Raw genomic sequence first — 10,912 nt, 5'->3', positions numbered from 1 at the left:
ATCATGGTCTGAAGAAGGGCAGAAGGGGTATTCCTGCATTTATGGTTTGGTATTTTCCCAAAGTCGTGGCACTCCAATTTGCAGTAGTTGATTTCTTCGAAAGGTTAAAACATGGAGATCAATGTCCCACCATCCTAGCGAGACCTTCAGGTCCCATAGTATGTCGAGATAAGGAGACGTTTATCGGATGTGCGCATTGCTCAAGTTTGATTTGGTCATTCTAGAAGAAGCCACTCCTTCCATATTTTCTAAAAACTCCCCGCTAGAAGCTTACCACAAAAGAATGGCGAGGAAGTACCGAGCAACATTGGGTATCAGTTTTCAGAATCTTCGCGTCGAGATATAACATGGAGAGCACCCTGGATCCGTCCTCAGTTCTGCTATACAAATGTGGAAGCCAAGATTGGGTACCTTTACTCGGTTATGGGAGGAGTTGATATGCTCCGCTATTAGTCCAAAGGCAATTTTCTTCGCGACAATTCCTCCCCGTAACTGGAGGATTAGCACAGTTCGAGTTCGCTTTCGCGGGTGAAGATATATGAGAGTCCGAGACACTGCAAAGTATTGAAGGAAATTCATTTCATGAATTAGCTTGTATGTGATACCCTTACCCAAGATTACGACATATGGAGGAAGCAACGGGTAAATAGTCAGCAAATCTCATCAACAAACTACACCATCCAGAATCCTTTCTCGGAGGAAACGCCGTCTGAGCTAGAAATGGCAAGACAAGAATTCGAACGAGAAAAGGCCAAGATGTCTTGGGACCTTAGTGCCCTTCAAGAAGAAAACTATCAACTAAAGATTGAAGTTCAGGTTGAAAGGTCCAGAACTGAAAAGTACAAAGAGAAGCCGAGATTGTGAGAAACGACTTAAGGGACCTTTATTGGAAAACAAGAAATTAAGAACACTATAAAGAATAGCGGGTTGGGCAAGTCGACAGCAGAATGGAAGGAAGAAATTAGCAATATCAAGGGAGAATAGAGTTTGGAAGGGAAAAGCAAAGAAAGAGGAGGAAAAGGCTGCGCGCGCTGTGATAGAGTTAAGAAGGAAGAACGCCGAGTATGAAATAGTGACTGCAAAATTGGCGATAGTCAGTCTGAACATCAAGAATTAAAAAGAAAACACGAGATCTAGAAAATATGCTGCAATCTCGTCAACAACAATTAGATAACCTCTTGAAGGCTCTAGAAGAAAAGAGTGAACAGTACGATAGGGACATTCACGCGTATGAAGGAACTCTCAAAGAAAAAGAAATGCAACTTGACTTCTTGATCAATGAAATTCGTAAAGCGGCTATGCAGTTGTTCAATTATCAGATGAGCAAAGTTCTCAGTGCCAATTCCCTCGAGCTAAAGATCGAGCATATAGAGTTTTAGAGCAAGTGAAGAAACAAGGCAATGTGCTAGGAAATTTGTGTAACTGTTGGAAAATGAGAACTTTGTGTAATATACTATGTGATAAATGAAATGCCTAATATGGGGCTATCTTGAAATCAACACCAATTTCTTGCATTTCATTCATAACTGACATTCATTTGACATTCATGCATTCATTCATGCATCAATTCATTCATTGCATATCCCATACTCGTTCGCTGAGGTTAAAACGTACAATTCGCAGTTGCAAGACTTCAAGACTGGAACCACGTCATCCGTATAAAACGCGCCGACAAGCTAGAGTAATGGAGAATGAATTCAATGAGAGAATTGAAAGGATGGAAAGGGCTCAAAGGAATTACAAGAGCAACTGGCCAAATCGCAACAAGAGACGAGAGACCTAATGGTGAGATCTCGAGAGGAATCTATCGAGCAAAGAGATCAGATGGATAAAATGATGGAGATGATGACAACTTTGGTCAAAGGAAAAATGCAGAACCCCGATGTTATGGAACCTCAATCAAGAATTGACCATGATCAGGATCCACTCTATCCCCGGGATTCACTCCACCGCCGCATATACAATACAAAGAGGGTATACTCAAGAGGAACCCACTGGCTTGGAACATCGACCTATGCCACCTGCTCCACCCACTAATTTGGGGCAAGGAATGTTAGCATCGAACCCAGGGGCTAGTCCTGCTAATCCACTAGTTCCAGATCTGGATGACCCAGCAGAGGTAGCCAAGTTGAAATTGGATAACCATGACGCAAAATATAGGAGTCTAGAGGAAAGACTCAAAGCAATAGAAGGCGCTGAAGTCTTCCCCGCACTAGGTGCCAAGGAACTCAGTTTGGTACCTGATCTAATTTTGCCTCCGAAGTTCAAAGTGCCTGATTTGAGAAGTATGATGGGACAAGGTGCCCAAAGCACATCTCATTATGTTCTGTCAAAAAATGACCGATTATGTGAACGAGGATAAACTACTCAAACATTGCTTTCAAGATAGTCTAACAGGGTCAGCTCTTCGGCGGTACAATCAACTTAGTAGAGAAAAGATTCGATCCTGGAAGGACTTGGCGTCAGCATTTGTGAGCAGTACAAGCATGTATCGGATATGGTGCTAGACCGTATGACCTTGCAAATGATGGAGAAAAAGCCATCAGAGACTTTTAGACAGTATGCGCAGAGATGGAGAGACGTCTCAGCTCAAGTGGAACCCCCATTAACAAAAACGGAGATAACCGTTCTCTTTATCAATACTTTAAAGGCGTCATTTTATGACAAATTAGTGGGAAGTGCCACGAAAGAGTTTGCGGATATTGTAATATCTGGTGAACTCATAGAGAATGCCGTCAAGAGCGGTAGAATGGAAGGATCAGAAGGCTCAAGAAAAGCAGCACCCTTAAGGAAGAAAGAGCCAGAAGCCCTCATGGTGGGAACTGGGAGTCGTTACATTCCCAATTCGTATCCTAACCAACCCCGACCTCGAAATTATCCACCCTCGAATTTCTACTATCCCCCTCAAACCCCTTACTACCAAGCACCACATCCGTCCTGCCCCGTATACGCCACAACAACCAAAGACCCGTCACCACTTTCCCACAAAACACGGTACCCGCCAAAGCCAACCCAGAAATGAACCAAGACCATCAAGGCATAATCCGAGAGACCGCAATTTACCCCCATCCCTGTGTCGTATGGGGAATTGTACCCAAAACTTTTAGAAAAACAGCTAATTTCTCCCCATTACATGGCACCCCTTAAACCTCCATACCCAAAGTGGTACAATCCAAACGCTAGTTGTGCATACCACGCAGGGAACCAAGGGCACTCTGCTGAGAACCGTCTCACTTTCAAAAGGAGAGTTCAATGACTCATTGACGCGGGTATCCTACGATTCGATAGTGCTAGTAACGCACGGGGAACCCGTTCCCTAACCATACCGAAGGGAATGTGAGCACAGTGGGGAAAGAGGATGAATGGAAGGTCAGAAGATGTGTATCAGAAATAAGGACGCCTCTGCAGAAAATCTGGGAGGTATTGGTTAAGAAAGGATTGCTCTGTCACTCTGATAGAATTTTTGGAGAAGAAGGTCAAAGTTTTTGCAATTTTCATGGGATTGTTGGACATGACATTCAGTCATGTGAGGACTTTAAAAGGTTACTTCAAGACCGGATGGATAATAAGGAGATCAAGGTCCTTAACAAGAGTGAAGATGCCAACGAAAGAGAAGTATGCGTCTCTGATAGCCAATCATCAAGGCCCCTTATAGTGCTGATCGACCGTTGGTAATTTATTACGACGCGATGAGAGAGCCATTGAAACCACAGATGGTAATTGAAGTACCATCTCCTTTCCCGTATAAGGACAACAAAACAGTACCGTGGAGATATGATGTTAATATCGTTACACCGGAAGTTGAAAAGTCCAAAGCCATAACTGAAGATGTTGGGGAGGTAGGTCATTTTACTCGAAGTGGACGATGCTATTCTAAAGAAGTTGAACCGGTAAAGAAAAGTAGCGACTCGAAGCAAAAAGGGAAAGCAGTGATGCACAAGGTCGAAGTCGAGCAAGAAATTCCACCCGTGCAAGAAACTAAAAAGCCTGTGAATGAGGAAGAAGCTCAAGAATTCTTGAAATTTATTAAGCACAGCGAATATAGTGTGGTGGAACAATTGAGCAAGCAGCCAGCACGAATCTCGGTTCTATCTCTACTGTTAAATTCAGAGCCATACCGGAACGCTTTATTGAAGGTGTTAAATCAAGCTTACGTGGCCAACAACATATCTGTCGAAAAGCTTGATAGGTGGGTAAACAATCTGAATGCGGACAACTTCATCTCTTTTAGTGATGATGAGATACCGCTAAATGGTAGAGGTTCGGGGAAAGCGCTGCATATCACGACCCGCTGCAAGGGCTACATAATACCGAACGTACTCATCGATAATGGGTCAGCGTTAAATGTTATGCCATTGGCTACGCTTTCCAGAATACCGATGGATTTGTCCTACTTAAAGCCCTGTCATTCCATGGTAAGGGCATTCGACGGGACGAAGCGCGAAGTCATGGGAAAGATCGAAATCCCTTTGGAAGTGGGCCCCTACATCTATGAGGTCGAATTCAAGGTCATGGACATTACACCCTCTTATAACTGCCTTTTGGGAAGACCTTGGATTCATTCTGCTGGAGCAGTCCCATCATCCCTCCATCAAAAGGTGAAATTCATCATGGATGGCTGTTTGGTCACAGTCGAGGGCGAAGAAGACATCGTCGCATCTATCTCTGCTGATGCGCCATACCTGGAAGTAAGCAAGGACGCAGTGGAATGTTCTTTTCGATCCCTTGAATTCATCAATGCCAGTTTCGTCGCTGAGGGAAATAGAATTCCGATGCCAAAACTATCGAGAAATACCAGAATGGGTGTCAAGTTGACCGTAGGAAGGGGAGCTCGTGCGAAAAGAGGTTTAGGGAGACATCTGCAAGGAATAGTGAGGGCTTTAAAGTCAGTGCACCACAAGGCCCGATACGGTTTGGGGTTCCAGCCTGACATGCGCCAAAGAAGAAGACAGTGGAAGAAGGATCAAGAGAGAAGAATTGTAAGAACTTTGGGCCGAGAACCAGAATGGGAACCAATAGAGTACCCTCCTTTGTCAAAAACATTTACATATGCGGGAATGATGTACCCTGGACAAGATGATCCACGAAACATGCTGGGATTAATTGAAAGGGATTTTCAGAATGTCAGTATAAATTTCATTGACAAAGAAGCTGGTGCAAGTAAAGATGTCTCGAGGATGCGCCTTTGCCCTCCTGGTTTCATGTTGAACAATTGGATTGCTGAGGAGCTTCTTGTAGTTTATAAGCCTTCAGAGTAATGCTAAACATCAACCTTCTATTGTGTCCTTAGATATAATAGAATTCTTTTGTAGGAGCTTGCATTCGCTCTTTATCATTTAAGTGAATATCAATGAAGATGCATTTTGTCACGATTTTTCGCATTATCACTAATTTCATAGCCTATCCTTACATTTGCCTCATTGCCATGACATAACATTTTGTTGTTGTTTCCAATACTTGGATGTCCCCCGATAGCTTCCTTTTCCATTCAACTTTCAGGTGCTCAGATATTGACGACATGAATAAGCCCGTTACGAATCTTGAACTTGATTTTGAGAAGGCTGTTTGCTTAGGAGAATTTGAAGCCGAAGAAAATGCTGAAGATTATGTCTCGTCTCCTGAATTGTTAAGAATGGTGGAACAAGAGGATAAACAGGTTCTGCCTCATGAAGAATCTGTGGAAACAATAAATTTGGGCACTGAAGAGAGGAAACAATAAGTGAAGATTGGGACTTCTATTTCAGAAAGTACCAGGCATAGTTTGATCACTTTACTCCGCGAATACAAAGATGTTTTCGCGTGGTCATGCCAGGACATGCCAGGGCTAGATGAAGATTTAGTGGTCCATAAGCTCCCATTAAAGCCAGAATGCAAGCCCATCCAGCAAAAATTAAGACGGATGAGGCCCGAAATGCTGTTGAAAATAAAAGAGGAAGTCAAAAAGCAATTTGATGCTGGCTTCCTACAAGCCTCCAAATATCCAGAATGGGTGGCTAACATAGTCCCGGTACCAAAGAAAGATGGAAAAGTACGAATGTGCATGGATTACCGTGACCTGAATCGAGCAAGCCCAAAAGATAATTTTCCCTTGCCACATATTGACACGTTGGTGGACAACACAGCAAAACATTCATTATTTTCTTTCATGGATGGATTCTCAGATCAAGATGGCCCCTGAGGATATGGAGAAAACTACATTCATAATAATGTGGGGAACGTTCTGCTACAAGGTGATGCCATTCGGGTTAAAGAATGCTGGGGCAACATATCAGAGGGCTATGGTGACGTTATTCCATGACATGATGCATAAAGAAATAGAGGTCTACGTCGATGATATGATTGCTAAATCTCGAGGAGAAGAAGAGCATGTAATGAACCTCAAGAAGTTGTTCGAAAGGCTGAGAAAGTTTCACCTAAAGCTTAATCCAGCCAAATGTACATTCGGGGCTACCTCGGGAAAGTTGCTAGGCTTCATTGTCAGTGAAAGAGGTATCGAAGTTGATCCAGATAAAATAAAAGCCATCCAAGAATTACCACCTCCGCGCACGCAAAAGGAAGTTAGAGGATTTTTAGAGAGATTAAATTACATCGCCCGATTTATCGCTCAACTTACCAACCAATGCGACCCAATCTTTCGGTTCTTCGAAAACATAACCCGGGAGAATGGAACGAGGAATGCCAAGTGACCTTTGATAAGATAAAACATATTTGTCCAGTCCTCCAATGCTAGTACCGCCAACTCCGGGAAGACCATTATTTTGTATCTGACAGTGTTCGAAAGTTCAATGGGTTGCATACTGGGACAACATGACGAGTCAGGAAAGAAAGAAAAGGCGATCTACTACCTCAGCAAAAAGTTCACTGAATATGAGGCAAAATATTCGTCCATTGAGAAATATTGTTGCGCTCTGGTTTGGGTAGCTCGGAGACTCAGACAATATATGTTGTATCACACGACATGGCTAATTTCAAAGCTGGACCCAATAAAATACATGATGGAATCGCCGGCACTATCAGGAAGAATGGCACGATGGCAGATCCTCCTTTCGGAATATGACATTGCCTATGTAAGTCAGAAGTCGATAAAAGGGAGCGCAATAGCTGACTTCTTAGCAACTCGAACGACAGAGGAATATGAGCCTTTAAGATTCGAGTTCCCAGACGAAGACTTAATGTGCATCACAAAAATAGAATCCGAGTCATCAAAAGAGAAGTCATGGAAGATGTGTTTTGATGGTGCGTCAAATGCTTTAGGGCATGGAATTGGAGCAATCCTGGTATCACCAGACGGGAATCATTATCCGTTCACTGCAAGACTGAACTTCTTCTGTACCAATAATATAGCAGAATATGAGGCCTGTATCATGGGGCTTCGTGCAGCTATCGAACGAAACATCGAGATTTGGAGGTGTACGGGGACTCAGCCCTAGTGATTTACCAAATCCGTGGAGAATGGGAAGTGAGGGACTCAAAATTGATTAAGTACAGCGATTAGTGGCTGGATTGATCAAGGAATTCAAAGAAATAACTTTTCATTACTTCCCACGAGAAGAGAACCAACTGGCTGATGCCCTAGCCACTTTGGCTTCAATGTTCAAAGCAAGTAGAGAAGCAGAAATAATGCCCCTCAAAATGAGCATATATGAGGTCACTGCACACTGTTGTAGCATTGAGAAAGAAGTAGACGGACGGCCTTGGTTCCATGATATCTTAGAATATACCAAGAATCAAAGGTATCTCGAACAAGCGAATGAGAATGATAAAAGAACAATTAGAAGAATGGCAGCGGGATTTGTTCTTGATGGGGATATCCTGTATAAAAGAGGAAAGGATCAGATGCTTTTGAGATGTGTGGATGATGTTGAAGCCAGAAAAATACTTGAAGAGGTCCATGAGGGAATTTGCGGAACGCATGCCAATGGTTTCAATATGGCCAGAAAGATCATGAGACTCGGTTATTATTGGCTGACAATGGAAAGTGACTGCATCAATTTTGCCAGAAAATGCCACAAATGTCAAATCTACGGCGATAAAATTCATGTAGCCCCTTCACCCTTTCATGTCATGACTTCTCCGTGGTCTTTTTCTATGTGGGGCATGGATGTCATAGGGCCAATTTCTCCAAAAGCTTCAAATGGACATCGATTCATTTTTGTGGTTATCGATTACTTCACAAAATGGATTGAAGCCGCTTCGTTTGCCAACGTGACGAAGACTGTAGTGTGCAAGTTTTTGAAAAAGGAAATCATTTGCCGATATGGTTTGCCTGAAATAATCATCTCAGATAATGCCACGAATCTGAACAATAAGATGATGAAAGAAGTGTGCGAACAGTTCCAAATAAAGCATCATAATTCCTCACCCTATCGCCCAAAGATGAACGGGGCTGTTGAAGCAGCTAACAAGAACATTAAGAGGATCATTGGGAAAATGACTGAGACATATAAAGATTGGCACGAGAAACTTCCATTTGCTTTGTTTGCATATCGCACATCTGTGCGAACATCTACGGGAGCAACTTCTTTCTCTCTAGTCTATGGAATCGAAGCTGTGCTACCTATCGAGGTTGAGATCCCCTCTCTGCGAGTATTGATAGAATCAAAGTTAGAAGAAGCAGAATGGGTTCGAGCTCGATATGATCAGTTGAACCTCATTGAAGAAAAACGTCTAAGGGCAATTTGTCATGGGCAAATGTACCAAAAGAGAATGATCGCAGCCCATGACAAGAAGGTACGACCAAGAGAGTTCCATGAAGGAGAACTCGTTCTGAGAAAGATTCTCCCAATACAAAAAGACCTGCGAGGAAAATGGGCACCAAATTGGGAAGGACCATACGTTGTAAAAAAGGCATTCTCAGGAGGAGCTTTAATCCTTACCGAGATGGATGGGAAGGAGTTACCGAATCCAGTGAATTCAGATGCGGTGAAGAAATATTACGCTTAAGATGAAAACCCGAAAAGGGCATCTTAAAAAAAAAAAGGATCAGGGCGAAAACCCGAAAAGGGCATCTTGATTAGTACAAAAAGATTAGGATGAAAACCCGAGAGGGCGTCCTAATGAAACAAACCTGGCGGTCGAACGATAGGTCAAGTAGTGAGACTACAGTATTTGAAGCACTTCTGAAAGCTCGAAATTTTCTACGCAAGAAGCCATGCTCGAAAAGATTATTGATTGAGGAACGTGGAAGAGTTCATGTGTTGAATATCTAGAGCATTTGTATCCGTTGAATACGACCTTTTCTTTCTTTTTGACATTTTTACTCTCATTGGTTAACTTTCTTTGTTTGCCACACTTGAAATAAAGGAATATGAGATATCCTTTGTGTCCCTACCTGACCATTTTCATGCATCTCATTATGTGTTTATTTAATGATAAATAGTGAAATGACATACTCTAAACAAAAGAAATGTCAAGCATTACCCGGATAAGAATTTGATAAGTGCAAGATCTTCAAAGCAAGAACAAAGTTTAACCAAGGGCAAAAGGGTGATATCTGAGAAACGTCGATTACTCGTAAAGCTCGAAGACAGGTATGAGGCCTGAAGAGAAGGTCGAGAATCAAAGCAATGAACGCAGATCCTCAACAATCATGGCGAAAATGACATACGACCAATATGCTTAAGGAGCACTGCATAATCATGTAGGCATAAAGGCATTTAAGACAAACATGTGCATATCATGATGACATCATGCATGGCATATACAGGTAATCCAGTAAAGCAAGAAATCTTGAATGAGAGTCGCACTGAATCAAAGGAAAAGATACCCGAGTTCTACCAAAGGACTGGTTTTGGTATTTTGATGTTTAATATTCATGCTTTCCAAGGAAAATCAACTCATATTGTGAGAGATGAGTTGAGCCTCAAGACACGTTGAGGTATTTTTAATTTTTAAAAAATCAACTCATATTGCGAGAAGTGAGTTGAGCCTCGGGGCACGCCAAGGTATTTTTAGTTTATGTTTTAAATTGACTCATATTGCGAGAGGTGAGTTAAGCCTTTTAATTTTTGTTTTTCAAAATCAACTCATATTGCGAGAAATGAGTTGAGCCTCAGGACACGCTGAGGTAATTTCAATTTCTGTTTTCCAAATTTCAACTCATATTGCGAGAAATGAGTTGAGCCTCAGGACACGCTGAGGTAATTTCAATTTCTGTTGTCAAAAATCAACTCATATTGCGAGAGGTGAGTTGAGCCTCAAGACATATTGAGGTATTTTCAATTTCTGTTTTCAAGAAATCAACTCATATTGCGAGAGGTGAGTTGAGCCTCAAGACACGTTGAGGTATTTTCAATTCCTGTTCAATTTATGTTTTCAAAAATCAACTCATATTGCGAGAGGTGAGTTGAGCCTCAGGACACACTGAGGTAATTTCAATTTCTGTTTTTCAAAATCAACTCATATTGCGAGAGGTGAGTTGAGCCTCGGGCACGTCGAGGTATTTTCAAATTCTACTTCCAAAAAATCAACTCATATTGCGAAAGGTGAGTTGAACCTTGGCTCACGTGTTGAGTCACTTTCAATTTCTGTTTTATGTCTGTTTTCTAAATCAACTCATATTGCGAGAGGTGAGTTGAGCCTCGGGGCACGCTGAGGTATTTTCAATTACTGTTTGGCAAAAACCAACTCATACTGCGAGAGGTGAGTTGAGCCTCAGGACAGGCTGAGGTATTTTCCATTTCTATTTTTTAACTTATGTTTTCAAAAATCAATTCATATTGCTGGAGGTGAATTGAGCCTCAGGTCACACCAAGGTATTTTCCATTTCTATTTTCATTATTATGTTTTTGAAAGAATCAACTCATATTGCGAGAAATGAGTTGAGCCTCAAGACACATTGAGGTAATTTCAATTTCTGTTTTCAAAATTCAACTCATATTGCGAGAAATGAGTTGAGCCTCAAGACACGTTG

Source organism: Gossypium hirsutum, chromosome D02 (assembly GCF_007990345.1).
Source record: "Gossypium hirsutum isolate 1008001.06 chromosome D02, Gossypium_hirsutum_v2.1, whole genome shotgun sequence".
Classification (NCBI taxonomy): Eukaryota; Viridiplantae; Streptophyta; class Magnoliopsida; order Malvales; family Malvaceae; genus Gossypium; species Gossypium hirsutum.
The sequence above is the reverse complement of the archived record's forward strand: the minus strand, read 5'-3'. Positions refer to the sequence as shown.